Consider the following 21,683-nt stretch of genomic DNA (forward strand, 5'->3'; position numbering starts at 1 on the left):
TCTAATCTAATGACAATAATCTCTAGGGTGCTGTCAATATTTCTTATTTCAAATATCCATTTGAGAAATACTTTTCAAATAAATATATATTATGAATAAGTAATCAACTTGCCTTGAAAATTTTTTTTACATGGAAATGACTTTAAATGCTAATAAAAATAGAAATGACCTGTATTAAATTTAATCGTCCACACCAATCAATACCTATATAGAAAAATGCTGCATGTTCATTCTTCCTATAAAACAAAACAACAATTTACTTATTATTTCCCCAAAACACATTGGCCCAATTTCAACACACCACTGGAATTTAGGAGAAAATCAATATAGACACATTTCAAGCCAAGGATACATCCTATTTTGCCTACTAGGCCTGATTGTTTCACTATTGATGCCAAGAAAGTGATGTTGGCAAGGATTATCAGACCCAGTGCTATGGTTTAAAAATGGTTTGTTCAGGCATTGTCTCCAATGTGGTGGTTCTGGGAAATGGAACCTTTAAGAGGTGGGGCCTAATGAGAGGCATTTGGGTCATGGAGACTCCAGCACTGTGGGCAGCATGGTGGCAGATTTTGCAATAATGAGTAAATTCTTGCTCTTGTGAGACTGGATTAGTTTCCACAGGAATGGATTAGTTCCCGCGAGAGCTGGCTGTTACACAGTGAGCTTCCTCCTCCTGGTGTTTGCCTCTGTGTGTGTATCTGCTTCCCCTTTGACTTTCCACCTTGTTGTGATGCAGCAACTTGAGGCCCTCACCAGACACAGAGGAGATGTGAGTGCCATGCTTCTTGAACTTCCCTGCCTCCAGAATTGTGAGCCAAATAAACCTTTTTTCTTTGTAGACCACCCAGTCTCAGGTATCGTTATGGCGACACAAAATGGACTAAAACACTCAGCATGACACATACCATGATCAATTAATTATGTCTGCCATGGGTACAAGTAGCATACACATGATGTATTGTACTGTCCCTAGTACGGAAACTGTCAGTTAAGAACAAATTTTAGTTGCCAGACAGCCCTGAGTTCCAATCCTAGCCCTACCACATATTAGCTATATGACTTTAGAGTTCCAATCCTAGCCCTACCACATATTAGCTATATGACTTTAGATAAATTACTAGTTTCCCTGGCTCTAAAATGGGAATAATAATCCTTAAATTGGTTAGGGCTAAATAATGAGCACAAAGACTTAAAACAGAGCCTGGCATGTAGAAATTACTTAAATAAATAATACCTATTAGTATTATAGCAGTTTGAATTTCTCAGAGCTTATTACTGACTGATCACTGAATCTGATCCTGAAACAGAAGGTCCCTGCTTCTGTAGTGAGCAGAAGTTTGCTGCTGTAGTGAGTGAACACTCACTCAGCAAGTCACTGGACATATGGCACCAGCCAGCTGTGGCTACACATGCTGAGCAGAGGCAGCTCAAGCAGGGCACAAGAACAAAACTTCACAGAGAAACAAAGGTCCACATTCTCATACTCCTCAAACCAATGCAACAGGTTTGAGTTCTATCCACACAATATAGAAATGTGCCACGTACTCAGATGAGGGTTAGAAAAATAATGGCTACAAAAATAGAACCCTTTTTATTCTTTGTGGGACTACTCACCTACCTACCAAGTACAGGATAAAAACCGGTAATTACACTCTTCTAAGAATTTCAGAAAGAGTCTTAATGTAGGCCTATTCAACACTAGCCACATTAAAAGCAAAAAAAAAGGCTTCTATCAACATGAAATTTACTTGAATGACAAAGTATACATATATTGGAAAAACACCTTTAAAAACTTAAAGCTAGTCATAAAATGCTTACACAATATATAACCACCAAGAATGAACAATACAACTAAAATGAAACCAGGTCCTTTTATTATAAAAAGTAAAGTTTCTGACAGTTAACAAGCATCAAATCTTATGATAGTTTTGAAATTTCAATTCCATGGGATATGATTTCTAAGTAACAGGTCCTATTACTAAGATTTTACTGAGCCTGAGTGAATTTGATGAAAAAGCAGTAAAACTGGAAGGACGTGGGATTTTAAAAAGTCAGCAGACTTGGGTTCACTGCTTACTTTAACTGTGCAACCCCAAACTTCCTTTAATTCATGGAGGCTCATTTCTTCATCTATGGATGTTGATAATACTTTTCTTGGACTCGCTGGTTAGCTCAGTTGGTTAGCGCGTAGTGTTATTCAGATCCCCATACCGGCCAGCTGCCAAAGAAAAAAATTTTTTTCTTGCTAGTTTGCTGTGAGCATCAAATTAGACTCACCTATTTAAAAGTGTTTGATAAACTCTAAAGTGCTGTCCCACCAGATGGCTGTCAGTAGAGAAGCCCCATTTTGCCAAAGGTTTATAAAATAGACTTGGATTGCCAGAAACGAGAGAGAAGCTGGCAGGGCAGTCCTGGGGGTACATCACACAAGAACTCTGCCCTTTTAATTAAACAGCACTGCCCAGCTCCCTGAGGACAGAGCCATGACGACAAAGAACGCTGTGGAAAACAAGAGCTGACTACATGAGAATTGTGGGAATACACTCTTCTTTATTTTGTTTCTGTAAATGTGGATGTAGGAACACAACAAGAAGATGGAACAAACTGCACAGCTCTTAAAACTCACATGGAAGAAAACATCATGGATACAGAATGCCCAAGAAAAAACAAATATGGATACTAATCATAGTTCCCACATATTTTTAAAAATTCAACTCGCATGGTTAGCAATAATATAAATAATACATGAGCAGAGCTATGTGTCTGTGTCAAGAGTAATATATCAATATGAGGCTGGATGGAAAGATGACATCTATTCTTCCATCTTCAGAAACAAAGGAAGCTGTTTACAACCACTGAAATAGGGCTAAATAACTACATCTCACACACCAACAGTCAAATATTCACTACCAGTTACAACGCTATTTAAGGAAGAAGTAGAGATTTGCTTTCCTCACTTTTTAAATATTAAATGCCTGACGGCTTCTGTTATAGTCATTTGTTAAGGGCTTACCATATTCCAGGCACTGTTCTAAGTGTTTTGAATGTATCAATTTATTTAATTCTCATAATAATCTTATGAGGTAGGTATTATTATCATCCCCGCTTTTCAGAAGAGAAAACCACAGCAAAGAATGGTTACAAACTTGCCCAAGATCACACATCTTGTTAGAGGAAAAGCCAAGCCTTCAATCCAGACATTCTGAAACCACAGCTTTAACTAATATACTGTACCTCCCTACTATCTAAGAAAATAAAAAAATAAGCAGAATGCACATTGTACCTAATTATTTCAAAAAGTAGTTACCAAAGGCCTACTATGTGCTATGGGTAAAATAAAAAAATCTTTAAAGGTACTAGATTTATACTGAAGTTCATGGGTCAGTGTCTGTTTCAGCTAGTGTAACAAACTACCATAAAATTTGTAGCATATAAACAACAGAAATTTATTTCTCACAGTTCTGGGGGCTGGTAAGTCCAAGGTCAAGGCACCATCAGATTCGGTGTCTGGTGAGAGCCTGCTTTCTGGTCCATAGATGGCACCTCCTCACTGTGTCCTCACATGGTGGAAGGGCAAGGTGGCTCTCTGGGGCCTCTCTTATAAGGCACTAGTCCCTCTCATGAGGGATCCACCTTCATGACCCCTCATGACTTAATCACCTCCCAAAGGTCCCACTTCCTAACACCATCACACTGGTGATTAGGTTTCAACATAGGAATCTGGGGGGGGGGGTGAGGGGGGACACAAACATTCAGACCTTAGCAGTCAGTCTCAATTAATTAATAAGGTCATCATATACTTGACTCAGGTTTTTGTGGGACTGGAGGCAGAGAGGAAGCAAGGCCTAAAAGAGTAATCCAGCACTATCGAAAAGAACACTGCTCATCAGAAAGAGGAACGCTTTTCTAGGAAACGTTTGACTAATCTCTTTGGAAAATAAGTTTTAAAGACATTTTCAAAGGGAACAGATGATGCCATACTGACTCCAGAGTCAGTACCTACTACTTTCAATAGGGATTTCTTTCCATGGACACAAGGCTGACTCAGTTCTTAGATATAACTGAGACTAACACAAACCAAAATAGCATCAGGACTCATCCCAATGAAACTGCAATAAAAACTTCTGTCTTGGGAATTCGTTTCTGGGTTCTGTAGATGTTACTGTAAGGCTTCCTTTGGTTTCTAATATCCAGAGGTGGACAGTTCCTCAGATGCCTCAGGAGGTCTTTCTTAGATCTACCCTGGGAAGAATCCCAGGATTAATTAGGTAAGTGATACCTATCATCATTGGATTCCAAGGAAGGAAAGACAAAATGGTACTTACAACACTTAAAAATGACAAATGTACTCTATTCCAGTCTTTGTGACAAGGATTGATCCTAACTAGTCTCCCCCTTCTATCCCCCAGTCCTCTCTCTCCTACATCTTAAGTATCTAGAAGTCCCTTGTAGTGCCCCTTGGTTGTGCAAAGGCCCCCCACCAATCATTCTCCACTCCCTCTCATCAGCAGCAATAGGAATTTTCAGACCACGAGCATTCCTTTTCCTCTTCACTGAGTCTTCCTTAATAAGTTGAGATATTAAGGGGGAAGGGATGAAGCTAAAGCACATTAAATTCATCTCCAATTGGTAATATGAGAAGAGAGAATCGGGGAAAGAGAACTTTCCTATTGTCCCTTAAACAAACCACTGTGCCATTCCCAGGGCTGGGGGAATTAGGGTGTGGCACATTAGGCACGTAAAGAGTGCAAAACATAAGGAGGCCTCACTCTCAGGTGCCAGCACACAACTCCGAGAGTGATGCCAATTCCCTCACACTGCTAAATCTAAGAGACAATTTCTCCTTCCTTCCTCCTGATACGCTTGCTTCACCTGTCTTCCAGAACACTGCACCTTCTTGGTTTCCCTCCTACTTCACTGGTGCTCTTTCTCAGCACTCTCTGCTTTATAACTTCTTAATGTTTGAGTAGCCCAGGTCTCAGTCACTGGTGCTCTCCACTTCTCTCTATTTATATTTACTCCCTTGATGATCTCATCCAGTCTCAATGTGAAATACCATATACTTGATACACACACACACACACACACACACACACACACACACACACACACACACACACACACACACTCAGGCAAAAGTGCCTACAGTTATTCTTGACTCCTCTCTCTCACAACCTATAACCTGTCTGGAAATTCTGTGGGCTCTACCACTCTACCATCATCTCTCACCTGAATTACTGCAACAGTCTCCCAACAAGCCTTCTTGCTTCTACCCTTGGGCTGCCCCTCCACCCCAAACAGTCTACTCTCAACACAGAAGCCAGAAAGAAGAGAAATAAAAGAAAAATCCTTTGTAACACAGCAACATGGATTTAAGTATTTAAATGACAAGACATCATGAAGTAGTCAGATACTTGCACCCATATCACAAATGCAAGTGCAGATTTTAAGTGCAGATTGCTAACAGGAATGGTGACAGGTGACTCAAAACTGCAAGGGGCACTGCTGTCTGAACATGGTTTTCCAAGTTGGAGAACAACTCTTGTTCAAGTTCTCAATCAAATGTAATTTTTCCTTAATTTATATAATAGTTACATTCCTGGAAACTACACTGTTATTAAGACCATGCAAAAATGCTTTGTGTATACATGTAAAAGTTATGTTCAGTTGTGAGTTTTTCACTAGGAAAGTAGGGTGGGCCATTGTGTGCACATGGGGTGGTACTTTGTACAGAGGAAAAAGAAAGCTTCCTGTGGATGTCATTTGAGCCAAGTATTGAAAGGTAAGTAGGTCTTTAGGAAGTTAAAAGAAGACCCTCTAGCATATGGGAAGTAGCATATGTTCCCCAAGTTGGAATGCTTTATATAGATGCTTATATAAATATATACATAATATACTACATATATGTGTAGATATACATAAAGGACAGTAACAGATACACAGGTACAGGGAGTCTTCAAAATGTTCATGGAAATATTTGCATTATCTTTAATTCTATTTTTCCATAAACATTTTGAGGTACCCTCATATATATAACAGTCTAATACGAATAGTGGCCCAGGAGTTCAGTCTGTTCAGCCTGCCCAGAGACTCTGATGATAGCCCCCTTGCTATTCAATTCTGTGTATAGTCCGTCTCAATACATATATATTTATAGTAAATATATTTCTTTTGAAAAAGGTATATAATGAAATCTAAGACATTTGGTCAACCTTAGATTTTTTTAAAAACAGAATCTACTTTCAAATTTATCATTATAAATATAATACATATTTGTTTTACAGAATCTGGATGTTATAAATGAAAAGAGTAATGATTTTCCTATGGTTCTACCACTTGGAGATAATCATCATTAAAACTTTGGTATATTTCTTTTCTTATATAAATACCTACCAAAAAAATCAAGGCTATAATTTATATTATTTCCTTATATTGTCACTTTTCAGGTTACTATTGTTTTTTCCATTTCATTAAATAGTGATTTTAAAAATCTACAGGTGGGTAGATAGAAAAATTCTTTTATTGGCTGCACAGTAGCCTACCTTTTAGTTACACTGCACGAACCTTCTGATCTTACTTCTCTCACTGTCAGCATTAGAAATTACATAGGTCTGCATATTATGTTTTATGTATGGGTTAGTCATATGTGTGTCATGCACATATTTTTGAATCTTCAATAACATAATATGCCAAATATATTTCTTCATTAATTATAAAGAGTGAACAAACCTTTAAGTCTATAGCAGTTTGTATTTTTTAAAGTGTCCACTAAGAGCCACAAACAAATTTTTAAATGGGGTACTGATTACTTCTTACTATTTATAAATACAGGTATTAACTCTTTGTTATACATTAGAATGCAATTATATATAACACACAGAGAGAGAATTAAGTAGAGAGAGAGAAAATGAATACATGAATTGAATACTTTTCCCAGGTGATTGTTTGCCTTTTTGTGATTTGATATATGCAAAATTTAATTATTTTATTTCTAATATAACTACATGTACAAATTGTTCCCTTGTTTTCAATTTTGCTTCTGTATTTTAGCACATCCTTCCCCAAATCCAAGATCAGATATTCAAGAGATTAAAAATAAGTAAAGAACTGTCTTCTTATCCAGAAACATTCAGTCTCCTCATCCTCGGAGTAAAGTTTAATAGTTTCCTTCCTAAAGGCCATTTGCATTTCTTACAAAGTTTAATCCTCAACATACTTTTCGTTACTACTATGAATGGACTCTTTTCTCAAAATTTTGAACTGATTATTATTACTACATACAAAAAAGATGTTTACATTATTTGTAACGGAACTCTATTAAACTCTGTTAGTTTTAATTGTCTTGGGAATTTTTTATTATCTGCAAATAATTATATCTTCCTTTCCAACAGTTCTCTCTTTCATCCCTTTTTCTCTTAATATACTGGCTCGATATTTCAGTGCTATTTTAGATAGTAGTGATGATAGCAGGTATGGTGCTAATTCTAATAAAAGATAAAATCCTACTGTTTTACCACTATTAGTATTTTGGCTTTTGACAGCTTTATTCCAATTTCATTTATAAAATTATAAATACTTCCCACAAAGTATTAATAGTGGATATCTCTAAGCAGTGAGATAATGGGTGATTTTATTTTCCTTTACATTTTCCCGTAAATGATTTTTTATGTATTTTTTATTAATTAGACTAGCCATGAATTCTTCCATTTTCCAAGTTTCCTAAAATGATTGAACACATATGTACCCACACACACATGTCCTTATCTCCTTATTTGTCCCAATGTTCCTTGCATAAGGAAAATGTTTCGAACTTCAAATAATCTCAGTTAGCAATCAATATCTTGCAGAAGGCAAGAGAGAAGCAAAACCTACAAACAGCTTTTTCTTTAAAAACAACATCCTACTGTCCTTTGTGAAAGACAGGATATCTAAAAATAATGTCTGGACATAAATTTCTCAAAGGAAACTTACTCTGCTAATAAAAATGATACCTCATCCTTTTTACTAAAACACATTTGTGCCTAATTAAGACTACAATACAAGATGCCATAAAATAAAAATATAAACAGGCTCATATTAGAAAAGTCATAACATTCCCAAATCAGAGCTCCACAAAAACCAGATTCCAATATTCTTAATAGATTTTCATCTCAATCCTCATCAAATCCTGTTTCTTTCATATTTCATTAAGTAACCATCATACTGAACCTATCTCAAAATTCGAAATAATTGTTTATAGCATATTATGAAAAAATGTCAATCTCAAATATAAACACTTGAGCTTTTCATTTTTTACTCTGCCAGGGAAGTTTAAAAGTGCAAACTGCTACCCAGCTTCTAAAACAGAAATAAAATAATTAGGTCACGATGGATAGCTCCTTTCTTGGCCAAAAAAGAGACGATGAATGCAATCGGAATGTTTATTGTTACTAAAATTCTTCAGGCCTGGATTCCAAGTACATTTCTTGATGCAGGTTACCATGGCAACTTAAATTACAGAAAACATGCCCCCCCCACTTCTTCTACCAAGTTGTTTTCTCTGCAAGATCATTTCAAGCCTTCTAAAGTCTGTGTACAAATTATCTGTAACAATAAAGTTTATTCAGAAATGACCCCATCTACACCCTTAAAACCAAATGTAAACATATAAAAAATAAAATCCATTAAATCTACCTGGGAGAGAAAACCTAACCTGAAAACACACACACACAATTTAAAATATAAAATATTGAGAGTATGTTGAAACTATTTCCCATTACCAGAGACACAGTATATTGCCACCATATGCTTCATTTCAGAAACTATGGGAAATTACTTGCAAGGCGGTTTTGAAAGAAGATTATAGAGCTAAATCTGTTTATCATCATTTCCCCCCTCACTAATGCTTTTTGTGGTAAGGTACCAGAAAAGAGGGATGAGGGAAGATTGTATTTCAAACAGAAGCAGCAGAAAATAAATAATCTGCAAAATGTATTCAATTTTATCTTATCTGCCTTTTTACACAAAATATGAGCTTTAATGTTTGTTTTCACACAGCTTCGAATTTATAAACTTAACAAAGGTGGCTTATGATAAATAAAGTGTGAATTTTTCTCTATCAGCACATTCTCTAAAAAGAAAAATGGCTCAAGAGAACCTGCATCATTATGAAGAAAATGTGATTTAGTAGAAAGATATTTTGACTGGAAGATATCAAAAATTTAAAGTGGCTCCATAAAAAAACAACAACACAGTTTTACAGTGTAGCAATAGTGAGACTTCAAAGCTGGTTTTGTTGCTCATCAAAGTTCACATGACTAAAATTAGATGCTTCATTCAGAAAGGCTTAGGGAAGTCACCTCTACTGTGAGTAAGCTGGGTTACTGCAGTAGCCAAAAAAGTTTTCACACTGAAGCCCTGGGCAGACCCTTCATTTATTATAAAACAACAAACAAAACTTCATTTAAAAAAAGAGAAACAGCAGTAATTTTAAAGTGTCTCTCTGCACTGGTAGGTAAAGAATCAAAGGCTGCTAATTTTGAGCGTGATGAGCATTTGAGAAGAAGTAGCAAAATATGAAAACTCTTCAGCAGCAAACACCAAGCAACCCATAGAATCCCCACCTGTATTAGTGGATAACCACTAGCAGTGCAGAGAAACAAAATAATTGAAATGTTCAAACCCAAATACATACAATCCCTAAAGACTAAGCCTGAACCACACAGTTCCTCTTGGTGTAATTTACACATAAATCCTCCTAAATAGAGAATAATTAATGTATAAAAGAAAGCTTTACTGTACAGCTTCATCAGTAATGGAAGCTAAAAGTAAAATTTAAGTGACTATCAAATCCACAGAGTGAACTTCAGTTGAACTACACAATACTCTTTTTCTTATGCTTTTGTTTTTTTAGACTGTATTACAAATAGAAGGGCATTACAAATAAAGAATGAATAGGACATTTCAGCTCTCACTCAGATATAACAAAATAGCCTTACTATAATCAGATTATCTTTCACTCTCAGCACTTGTGGCCTAGTCACAGTTTTTGCTAATGCCACAAGCAACATAGGAGGATCTATGGGAAAACCAGTGCAGATAAGAACTTGTGGTTTTAGGAGTCCAGGCCCTCCACATAATCTAGCAATTATTAGAAGGCTCCAAGTTATACTTTTTTATTTCAAGGGGAAATTAATTTATGTGAGACCTTCAAGATCCATCATCTAGTCAAAAATCAAGCCCGTAACTTGCAAATGAGGGACTAAGGAATTTATGAGACAGCACGCTGGTTGGTGCCCTTAAAGAGTTTATTCACCTGTAAAATGTGAACAGTTTATTAGTAAGTGATTCACTTACTACAAACAAGGTCAAATGATTTTCCCTTCTGGGAACAGTAAGTCACTTAAATGTTCAAGAAACAAGAGATGACACACAGCAAGCATATTAAAAGCAAGCAAAACAAAATTTAGTTGTATATCCTCTCCTAAAGAGACTGTGTGCCCCCTTTTTACTTAACAAAACCAATTTTGGACATTATGGAAGAGATGGAAGCTCAAATAGGATATTCCAGACTAACCGTGGTTATGAAGAAGTCAGAAAAACCAGTTAGTCACCAGGGCTTTCTAACCTATTACCGTTAGAAATATTTCTCTGCTTCTTAAGCTGCCAATTTAAAGCATTAGTTGAACAGTGCTCAGAAAGCCTAAGAGTGTATACCACTTTGAAAACTTTTGCTTCAGACTCCAAATTTGAAACCTAAAGCAAGTTTTATGGTACTTTTAGTGTCAACTCAAGATTGGACCTGGGAATTATATGACAGTGGCAACAGATACTAACACTAACTATGCTTTGTACTTCTCTATTAAGGGGCTTACAAATTAATGACTCTTAAGAGTTCACCAGTGAACACAACCTATAAAAGTCTCTCAAAATTTTGAAAACTTTTTAAAAAAAGTCACTGAAAGTGATGCTGTTCTAGAATGTATGTAAGGAATGCAAATTTTCTGACTCACCTTACAAGTGTCCAAGCCAGAGCAAGTATGAGGTAGTCTTGAGGAAAGGCAGAGCACCAGACATGTATTCTAGGAGGATTTGCACAGGCACCTGAAAAGGTACACAGTGTTCTTACAGTCCTGGCTAATTTTTATCTTAAAAATGCTAAATCACCCCATCTTAACTTACAATCATCAGAGCAAAATACACAAGCTTGTAGCTTCAGACAGTTTTCCATGAGAAGAATGTTTCCTCCACTCTCCCCCTAGCCCCTCAGTACTTGTGGGGTGGGTTTGTTTCCTGTTTGGTTTCAATTAGCATTTTTGTGCCTTTATAAAAGAAATTTCAGTTGTTTCTAAAAAAAGTCATTTGATGGGCCTATAGTGTTCTAGGAAAGAATTTGTGCCTTCTTTTTCTACTGACCATGGCTCCGTGCAATACCACAATAATTTCTTGAAAGCAGTTAGCAGTTAGATATTTGAAAAATTGCCTAAAGCGAGGGCTAAAAATGAATTTGAAGAAGAGATCTCAGGTTTTCAATCCCCCAAAAGTAAAAACAAAAACATTCCGCACTTTTCCTTGGTGAGTACAAATCACTAACTCTGGCTAACCTAAGAAAGAGGGTCGCTTGGCACCATTTCTTTTGACTATTTTCTTGCTTAATGCTGTGAGAATGTGAAACTCTGCCACGACATTAGTTATAAAGAAAGCCTAAGGAAGAAATCTTGGCCGCAAGACGGGAATTGACGCAATTCGTACGTCTGCCACATTCAGACTATGCCCTTCACAGATGTTTCTGCATTTATTTATAGGAAGGTTTACTTTAGTAACAAGACCAGCTTCCTTCAACCATTTTTTAAATATATCCAAACATTGAACTGCTTTTATTATGAATAGAAAACATCACCAAAAAATGTTACAATCCTTAAATTCTTAGTCATGAGATAATCTGAAATAAATTACAAATAGTGCAAGGAAAAGAACTGGTGGACCCCAAAGATGATGCAAAAATGTAAGAAAACATACACATTTCAAACACAATTGAGGAAGGGAGAAGTTAGTACAAAGTTTCCCCTTCCATAGTTAGGCTCTCCCTGCACACCTGCTATACCCCTGAATGGAGACATTGTCTCCAAATCTGGCTATTAGACTAACACTTCATATAACTTAATAGTTGTTATAAAAATGCCAATAGCTTTCTGATTATTTTTTGCATAGTGCTACAGTTGTAACACAAAGGCCTGGTATTGCATGATTCCAAGTTTTAAAAGAAAAAGAGTAGCAGTCACATTAAGCTTTTATTACAATGAAAATTAATAGGCTTTAGGCCAACTAGTTATCACAAAATTCCTGCTTCATCGTCTTATACCAGATGTTGAGTTAGAGCCTTTTGGCTTCAACTAGCCCCAGCTACCTCTTAAAGAAGCTGGAAAAATACACACATCTGAGGCTGACGCAATTTGGTAAAAGAGCCTCTCAATGGAGGGTATCATCAAAAAAGCAATAAAGGGTCAACCCTGCTGGGAAAGAGGACTGGGTGGCAAACTCAGAACCAAGTGAGAAGAATCTAAATAGACTAACAACCACCCCAACTCCCATCCTTGCGTCTGGAAGCTATCCCGAATCCAGCCTGGTTGGTGAAAGTATTCTTATTTGCCTAAATAAAAATCTCTTCCTACCCATGTTTTCTTCTTTAAAGCCTTATCTCTCTTTTTAGCTGTGTTTTCAAGAAAACTTTTGGAAGTGTGAAGTGGGCAGTTGAGAAGGAGTTTCTAGAACTGACATCATCATTATCTCCTCTTGTCTATAACATAAGGTTATCGCTAGAACCAGATATTTAAAGGCCAAGAAGATTATGGTGCTTACCCCCTCCTACATAATTCAAAACAATATGAACTTACATATATGCTGATATTAAAATCTCTCCTTTTTAGAATTTTATGATTACAAAACTCTGAATGAGTCAAGGTTCTTTGAGGTAGGATGGGGATGTCCCAGTTCTGTTTGGGGCCTGGGAGTGTGCTTTAGGATGCCTGTGGGAAATGCCACACCTGTTGGGAACACGTGAAGGACATGGTCTCTCGTGCACCTGTGCCCCTTCCCAGTCCTTTGATGGCTCCTATGTCTCCCCCTTGACTACGACAACCATCCTAACTACTCAATCCATGGCTCACCTTTCAAACAGGACATGTTACAAATGCAAACAAGCCGAAAAGATAAAATCCTATCATTCTACTGCTTTTGATGGACTCCACAAAAAAGTTCAACCTCCTTTTGTTTGTCCCGTAACTAGTGACAAATTTTTCTAACTATAAATACAAACATAAGAGCTGACAGTTGTGAGAGTACCTATGAAGACAACAAGAAATAAGAGATTTGAGCAGGGATGATCTCAGAAAATTTACAATGCAGGAGTGCTCTGCACGAGACCCTCGTGTACTTCCCAGCCACCATGGAAGCTCACCTGCAGCCCCGTTCACGTGGCGTGCCCAGCCTCACCCCACTGCCCAACTTCCCTGCCTCTAGTTCCACCTTGGGTTGGCATCCCAGGCCCCACCAACTTTCTGTGCTGGCCAAACTCCAACTTGCTTTCCAAGAGACAGCTCAAATGTTATCTCACTGCCCCTAGAAACCTTCCCTCATCCAAATTAGTCACTCCAGGAATTTCCAAACAGCTAACACCTAGTACTCACTGGCACTATTCCCTGAATCCTTACAACAACCTTATGAGGTAGGCAAGCTATCACAAGCAAATAATCAGAAAAGAAAACAAATGAATAGAAAGGTGAAGTAACTGGTGGAGGTCATACGGCTAACAAATAGAGGAGCCAGGAAGTGAACTCAAGCAAACTGACTTCAGAGCCGTGATCTTCAACAACTGTAGCTCGATTATAATACTTAGCATATATGATGATTAAATGTTTGCACTGACACCTGCATTCACAATGCCTAGCACATAAAGGCATTCAATAAATGTCTGCTGAAGCCTTGATGAATTTGGGGGGGTTCTACAGAACAGCAGTGGGCAGTTCAGTGTGCTGAGCTTATTCTCAGTGAAAGCCCTGCCTCACTAAATAATTCCTTTTACCTAGATATAATTCTCCCATAACCATGTTATCTATTATACAAATAGTTGAAATGGACCAATAATCAATGTATACCAATATGTGCAATTTTTGAGAAAAGAAGATAAAAATTAGAAATCTTTATAGTAATATTAGGTAATATTTGAAAACTAATAGTATTTTTTTTTTTGGTAAAACTTAAATTAAGGTTATTCAAACATTAATTGGACACACAAAAAATGTGTCAAAAATTATATCTCCTCCTATTTTAGTAGCCAGCCTCCAATATAGCCCTCAGAGGCACTCACCCACTGGTATTCATACCCTTGTGTATTCTCCTCCCTCAGTGATCAGAGTTAATTTGTACAGCCAATAGGATGTTGTGGAAATGATGTCATAAAAGATATGGTGCTTCCATCTTGCTCTCTTTCTTTGGTCATTCACCCTGAGATAAGCTAGTCACCACATCATACAGACATTCAAGCAGCCCTATGCAGAGGTCTACATGGTGAGGAACTGAGTGCTCCTATCAACAGCCAGCAGAAATTTGCCAAGTATGTGGGTGAAACCTTGGAAGTGGATCTTCCAATCCCAGTCAAACCTTCATACAGATTACATACAACATGAGCTGACATCTGGACTGCAACCTTATTAGATGGTGAACAAAAATAATGCCATGTTATGCCCCACCCACCATGATGACTCCTGTTTAACCTCATTCCTTTGTTTCACTGACCAATTATAGATTAACCTTAAGACAGCCTGTAAAGGGAACATGGGTTTCAGGTAGTGAATGACTTATTACAGCATGTGGCATCGGCAGTCTACACACTATCATAAGACCCCCACATCATAGATCACAAGACACCTGGTAAATGATGTTATCAATTTATTTTCTTAAGATGTTTCTTTGAAGTTATTTTTAGTAACAGAGCTTTTGCTATATAAGCTTTGCCTAAACCCAGAGAGCCAAAGATCTCATCCACTGTAGATGTCTAATTTTTTGCTGCATGCAACTTTCCTGTATGTAAGTCACCCCTGTAATAAATATCTTTGTAACCTGTATGGACCTGCCTGCCTCCTTCTCTGGTTTCAAAGCATCTTCTCAGTTTGGAAAGCATTATATTTTAACTTCCTTCTTGCACAAACCTGATAAAAGATCTTGAGCCAGACCCCTACACCTAGGCCGCTGCTGGATTTCTGATCCAAAGAAACTGGACAAGATTAAAAAATAAAAACAAAAACAAAATTGTTTTAAGTCCCTAGGTTTGGGGCAACTTACCCAGCAATAGATAACTAATACATCTATTCTCACCCCCACATTTTGTATTTAAATTAAATAATTTATAAGAATGCAAATAGAAGTTATTGATATTAATTAACATAATATCAGGTTATTGCAATTCCTAAACACTGGACACAAGCAAAATAGAATGCTCAAGAACAACTCAAAAGCAAAAGAAATTCCAGTTTCCATAAAGTTCTGCCTCTTTTTTTCTTTCTTTTCCTACAAAATATGCAGGCCCTTCATTTCCTTGTAGATGTCTCTTAATGACTGCTGATTAATTGTTGGTATGTTTCCTTCCTTCAAACTAGGCCCACCAATCAATGAACAACTGCAGAAATGAGAAAGAGTTTAATGCTCTGATTATTCAAGTCTTATAGGTCAGATCAGATAAGAAAAAGTCAAAGTTTTAGAGGAAACTGGCTACTCTACTCTGTGACTCCAAATGCCCAAAAAGAAAAAAAAAAAAAAAAAAAAAAGGAAAAAAGAAAAAGAAAAAAAAGCATATTTCTTTTTATTGAAAAGAGAAAACCCAACTGAAATTTAAATATTTGTATCCACAAAATAAATTAAAACCATAAATATTATATAAATCTGAAATACTCCTAAATTTTTGTTTTTCTAACAAAGAGTGGGAAAATTTAAGGTGTGTTTTTCTTTTTCTAACCCCCCAAATCATAGACATACATCTCAAATATAATTCCATTTTGCTAAAAGCAATTGCAATATTAGTAAGAAAAGTATCTTAGGTTTTACATATTCCATATGGAATCAATAAAATGATTATAGAAACAATAAGGTAGACTTTCTATGGAAATAAATCCATTATGATGCTGTCAGCTATATGAGTTTGCAAAGCAGAGGGCAACAATGGTAATAAAAATTAATTATTTATATAATAAACATTTGTCAAACCCTTAACAAATTTAAAATAGGATAGAAGTTATAAATGAAGATATGTGTTTCTTTCCACTAACTGTGCAATGTTTGTGAAATATAACTAAATGTCTAGTAACAAATAATACCAAATAAATGTTTAGTAAGCACCAAAGACACTTGAGAAAAAGCTACAGTAGAGTTCATACAAGAGAGAAATCACTTATGGCTGATGCATATCCAGGAAGCCTTCTTGAAATAAGCTCCTTATACTTGCATATAGCTGTAACATTTTTTTAGCTTTTTCATATTAATATATTAATAGTCCCATTATATAGATGACAAAGTTAAGGTTCAGAAAGATTAGGTGACTTGATTGAAATGCAGTTCCTGGCTTTAGAAAGTAGCAACAGGCACTCAGCAGATAAGTGCCAGGCACCGCTCTATGCCTGGTTCAGACATTGTCCACAACTCTGTGAAGGTAAATCCTACAGACTCCATTTTGCAGATGAGGAAACAAAGATTTCAGCAAGATTTAGTACGATTCCAGGTTTACAGGTCTAGTAAATGGTGGAGCCCTGATTTGAGCTCAGGTGTACTTGACTTTAAACACCTGCCAGACTCCCACCCAGGTTAATTCACCTAACCTATGCTGCTCTTAGAAAATGTTCACACTTTTCACTGCATATTCCCCCTCTAGCCTAATAAATTGACCCACAAACTACCAGGAATTGAAACACATCCTTGTTAGTCTTATGATTTGTTATTAAATGTCATGCAAGATATCAGAAGAGCAGCAGAGGAGAAGGATAAAACAAGGGATAATTTTTTTTTTAAACAGCTGAGTAATCATTTTTGTCTAAACCAATTTGAAAGATGCATTTCATAAACTTTACTAGACAAACTATACGATGATTATTTGGGTAGGGTTTCCTTCCCCTGGCTAATACTTCAATATTCCACATGCCAGAGAGCTGTTTTCAGAAGATCAACTTCAGAGTTTTGATAAGTATTCATCAAATTACCTGTTTACTGAAGATTTATTACTCCAATTTGAATCAGCCAGAAAAGAAAAAGGAATAAGAAAAACACACTGTTTAGTGCATATAGATTTAAAGACAAACATAACCACATTAGTAGAAACTGTGCTTCACTACAGAACACACATCAGACAAATGTGACACTAGGACATGTTAAAGGCTTACATCAAGCAAGCACTGAGAAAACAGTATGGGCCTGGGTGTGGTCCAGTGAACATAAGAAAACTCATGGCTGGGTTTTAAGAGAAAACATTCAAACCAATGGAAATGTTAGGAGGAAAAGAAACCTGAAGAACAGATAAGGAAGTAGAATCCTCCTTCAAAGTAGACACAGATATGTGATGTCTTTTATCACTCAAAGTACAGGGCTCTGTTGGAGGCACAGGGAGTTTGCAGAGGAATTTAGGTGGGATAGATATACCCATCAAAGGGCTGCTTTCTAAGACCAGAGGGGGGGAAAAATTAACTGGTTTTTAATTTAAATGAAACAAACAACAAAGGTAATTAAATAGATAAAGTTGTGAACTTCCTTACAGGAAATAAAATTTTTCTGAGCATACTAAAAGGATTCTTTGAAGGTTTCCCTACCGTTCTGAGTTATTTGTTTAGACCACTCCCCTTTTGACGATGGAATCCTGTCTGGCATCCTACTGCATGGTCCCAGAACCTAGCACAGAGTCTGGCGCACTCAATGGATGAGTGTGCCAAGAGGAGGATCCTGATGAAGAAACGTGGCATACTATTTCCTGAAGTGGTAGTGCAGGCTCTTTTCCTTCTCCCCTTACAAGAAAGGATGGTTTGCGGGGTGGGGGTACTATTTTTTAAATGAAAGAAAAAAATTCTAATTAAAACAAAAAGAATTTCTGGCTTTAGGTTGTACTTTTGTATTAATACAAATGAAATCCCAAATATTGATTGCAGTCACCACTCCCCAATCACCCTGGAAATTTTTCTAAACACTACAGATTGCTCTAGTTAACTTCTTCTTAGCGCATCAGACTTGATTATCTGTCTTTACTGTGTGAAAAAACCATCTGTTCAATAATACTGCTACCAGACAACAAGAGAAATCCTAAGATTGCTTTTAAAGACCTGGCAATTCTGACTTAAAGGTTGTCTTCATGGATGTTTTAGACTCTCTCCCCCCTTTTTTCTAATAATCTCAGAATACTAATTTTAAAAAGAGCCTACAACAAAGAAGAGTAAATTCAAATGTTAGGAAGGAACTCATTTTTTAAAATAACCATAATTAATTTCAAGTGACAAATGACGACTTTCATTCTCCATTTAAAACGAGCTGATAGAAAATCCTTAGCATACATTTAAAAAGACAAAAAAATATAGAAGCAAAGAATATTCTACTTTTGAATAGAAAATTACTACAGTATGTTGGCATATTCAAGTATGTTTTAAACAGTTATCTAATTTCCTAAATTGAGACTTTGCAGTAATGTATGTTAATCTGGAATAAATGCTCTCATTTCAGTTCAGTGAAAAGTATAAGCAATAAAGCTACCTCAAGTTGAAGAAAAGAGTATCTTTAGATTTAAACACCATTTAAGCCAGGCACTTGTGCGGATTATACTTTACCTATTTCTAAAATTTTTATCATTTCCTTCCTTAGTACCTTAATGAAGGGAAGTCCTTAGATCATTTCTGGAATTACAGTATCCCACAGTTTTTGGTTCAATTTTGGTGCACACTTCCCCCTGTTGAAAGCATATGATATTGACTGTGATGCTGTGTCAATAACATTCAATTTGGCCCCAGGCTAGTCAAACGAAAGCTAACATGCAAGACTGCATAGTTCACAAGATGTACTGTGGATTTTGGTCAGTTCATATCATCAATGCTCACTGTCTAGCAATGGCTCTAAAAGTCAAAAGTCCAATCCTGCCCCCAGGTACAGGAGAAATGGTAGGAAAACATGAGAGAACATTACCCTTAGCAGGATAAGATCACTTTCTGGAAACTTTGGCTTAAACAATACACAGGTATCAGATGCATACACATGTCAGTAAATGAATTTCTTACTGTGGGTCCCAGTTGAAAAGCTCAGAACTGTCTTCCAGTTAATTAATTTTGTTTATGGAAATGTCTAGTTTGCCATTAAACCTGTTCACTGATTTTTGAATTCCAATTATGTTGAATTTCTCAAAGCTCTGTTTAGGTTTTTTCAGGCCTCTTCTGTCATTTTTATATTCACTTGCTGTTTACTCACATTTTTAACATTCTCACTTAAAACAAAGTTATTTAACATTTTCTGACAATGATAAGGTCTGAGATTATTCCAAGTCTAATTTTGTCATCTACTATTTCAGCTAGTTCTATTCATGATGTCTTATTTATTTGTCTGTTTTGTGATTTTTTCCTGTGATTAAAATGTGTTGGAACTTTATTTTTGAACTTTTTGAGGCCAGAACTGAAGAAAAATTCCTCCAGAAAGAATTCACACCTGCTTCTGCCTTGTACTACTATACTGGAACCACTTTACAACTATATATTTGTCCTGTTTTAGACCATGCAGGTAGTTGTGAATTAGAACTGAAAACCTGCATAAATGCTGATTACTGGTTATAAACTATCAGGCAGTCTTCCTGAGAGTCGCTGGAGATCGGTAGGAGGTCAGGGGAAAAGCCATATTTCTAGTTCAACACTACACTCTGAAAGTAGCCTTTAGAGGACCCAGCTTTATGTGGAGACATCGTCTGTTAAACGTTTTTTCCTAAGGCAGGTTCTAGGCTTTGTCTCCTGTCTCCAAAGTAGGAGGAGACCCAGAAAATCAAAGCTCAAATTAGCTAGATTCAGCACATGCTCTCAAATTAGCATTTCCCTTATCTCTGAGTACTTGCTTTCACTCAGGCCAATGTTTGGTCTTTTATTTTCTTAGTTTGCTTGCCATTTAAAGATACATGTTATATAATCTACCCAGCATTTTTATTTGTATTCATTTTTGGTGGAAGAGTACTTTGCAGTATCTACTCTCACATATCACTATAAATGAAAGCACATTAGCTTTTGAAATAGTCGTTATTTCCTGTTAGCTTTACTCAGTTTGTGTGTAAAATCAGTAAATCTTTTTCATATAAACTAGGTTGAGATGAGTTTCCTCATTCCTGTACTTCATAACTGCCATTTTAATCTAAATGCAGAAATTCATATTCCAACCTATTAAGTTTAGTCCTTTTTGTTTCGGCTATTGTTTTAAGACATTAAAGAATTCTCAGTCTATTTTAAAAATATTATCTACACCTTCAAACTTTTTCACTCACAAACTTGATTAACATGCCTTCTATATTTTCATTCCAGGTTAAAAATGATGTAGAACATCATATTATCCAGCATATAAGTCATTTTAAAAGACGGTTTCTGAAAAAAGAGGCATACATCTGGAAAGTACCACCCAGTATTTCCAATTTCCTGTAATAAAAGATATCTACCTGGAAACACACTTTTTAAAAATACATGGTATGTTATCTTTACCTACATGTTATTTAAGAATGATTAAGAAGAATTTTTAGTATATATCCTTCAAATGGGGATTGCCATGCTTGCCTCACATACCACAAACTAAATTTGACACAGACGTAAGAGTAAGTTAAAGTCAAAAAGGAGAATGGCTTTGAAAACTATGATACAGGAATAATCAATCATGCTTTAAATGGTGCTGACAAGTTAAAACCCTGACTGCAACACAGTGATCAGGGAAGGCTGAGAGAGTCATTCAGAGAGTTGGCTTTGCTTCAGTGATTAATTTACAAGAGGCAGAAGGTCATTCAACATACCTGCCTCGTTCCACCTCCATAAGAAAGTGATCAGCGCCTAAAAACATGTTAACATTATGTAAGGTGACCATACAATTTATCATCCAGGACAAAAGGTCCTATTATTACACCAGAGCAACAGGAGTAAACCGGGATGGATCAACTCAACCAGGACATATTTCACCCTAACAATATATACCTTTTCTCCCTTTTGATAAAGGAACTGCCTCAATACCTTCTTATACTGCCCATAAAAAGTACCTATCTGTTGCTTATTTTCTTTGGACATCTATATTTTTAGGATAATATGCTAATAATGCCCAACTGCCCAAAATACTATGTTTAATATACTGTTTGTTAAAGCAGATAGTTTGAAGTACTTCATTCTTAAAATATGTTTTCAAGGAACTTAAGTTATCTAAAAAAATTCACTAAATTGAAATATCTCATCCATAATTTTTTTTTAAAATTAGGATGAATTTAAAATATTCTTGCAACAAGACCATCTTGACAGCCTTTCTGATATCTACATCCATTGTGATGCACAAATTTAAAAGAGGGCATTTATAACTACTGCCCTTGCCTTGGCTTGACCTGCTCAGTCACTGGCGAAGGTCATTCAGGTAATGCGTAAGCAAGAAATCCTCTCTCATGGGCCTTGGAACTTAGGACTAACCCC

At 36.4% G+C, this 21,683-nt stretch overlaps 1 protein-coding gene across 3 annotated transcripts in view; it reads right to left on the reverse strand.

The window, feature by feature from the left end:
• RASSF8 (Ras association domain family member 8) overlaps nucleotides 1–21,683 on the reverse strand; it is a 120,914-nt gene that overhangs the window by 72,392 nt on the left and 26,839 nt on the right. Inside the window, exon 2 of one of the 3 annotated variants that reach the window (XM_063075433.1) lies at nucleotides 10,995–11,085. The exons of the other annotated variants lie outside the window; for them this stretch is intronic. The gene's annotated coding sequence lies outside the window, so the exon portion shown is untranslated. The remainder of the gene's footprint in view (nucleotides 1–10,994; nucleotides 11,086–21,683) is intronic. 3 annotated transcript variants of the gene reach the window in all.

This window comes from Cynocephalus volans, chromosome 12 (assembly GCF_027409185.1).
Source record: "Cynocephalus volans isolate mCynVol1 chromosome 12, mCynVol1.pri, whole genome shotgun sequence".
NCBI lineage: Eukaryota > Metazoa > Chordata > Mammalia > Dermoptera > Cynocephalidae > Cynocephalus > Cynocephalus volans.